The following is a 613-nucleotide window of genomic DNA, read 5'->3' on the forward strand; positions in this document are numbered from 1 at the left end:
CAGCAGATTCCACCATGGAGATGATTATAATATGATCATGGAGAATAACTACAGCCTAGGAGCTCTGGTAGCATAGTGCCTAAGGCACTTGACTGCTCACCAGAAGGCTGGCGGTTCAAACCCACCAGCCACTCCTCAGAAGGAAGGTTGGGCAATCTACTTCCATAGTGATACTGCCTCAGAAACCCAAGGAGGGGGCGCTATGAGTTGGGTGAGACTCGATGGCACATAACAACAACAACAAGCACTGAAGACCACAGCCTAGCCAATTTGACAACCTTAACTACCACAAAAGTCTTCTCCTTTATCACTGACCCCTACTTTACCAAGCATGATATCCTTCTCCAGGGACTGGTATCTTCTGACAGCATGACCAAAGTAGGTGAGATGAAGCTTGGCCATTCTCACTTCTAAGGAGCATTCTGGCTGCACTTCCATGACAGATTTGTTTCTTCTTCTGGCAGTCTCTGGTATTTTCAGTGTTCTTCACAAACACCATCATTCTTTGGTCTTCGTTATTCATTGTCCAGCTTTCACATGCATATGAGGCAATTGAAAATACAATGACTTGGGTCATGTGTACCTTAGTCTTCAAAGTGACTTCTTTGCTCCT

Source organism: Orycteropus afer, unplaced genomic scaffold (assembly GCF_000298275.1).
Source record: "Orycteropus afer afer isolate SDZICR_OR568_19922 unplaced genomic scaffold, OryAfe1.0 scaffold00573, whole genome shotgun sequence".
NCBI classification, from domain to species: Eukaryota; Metazoa; Chordata; class Mammalia; order Tubulidentata; family Orycteropodidae; genus Orycteropus; species Orycteropus afer.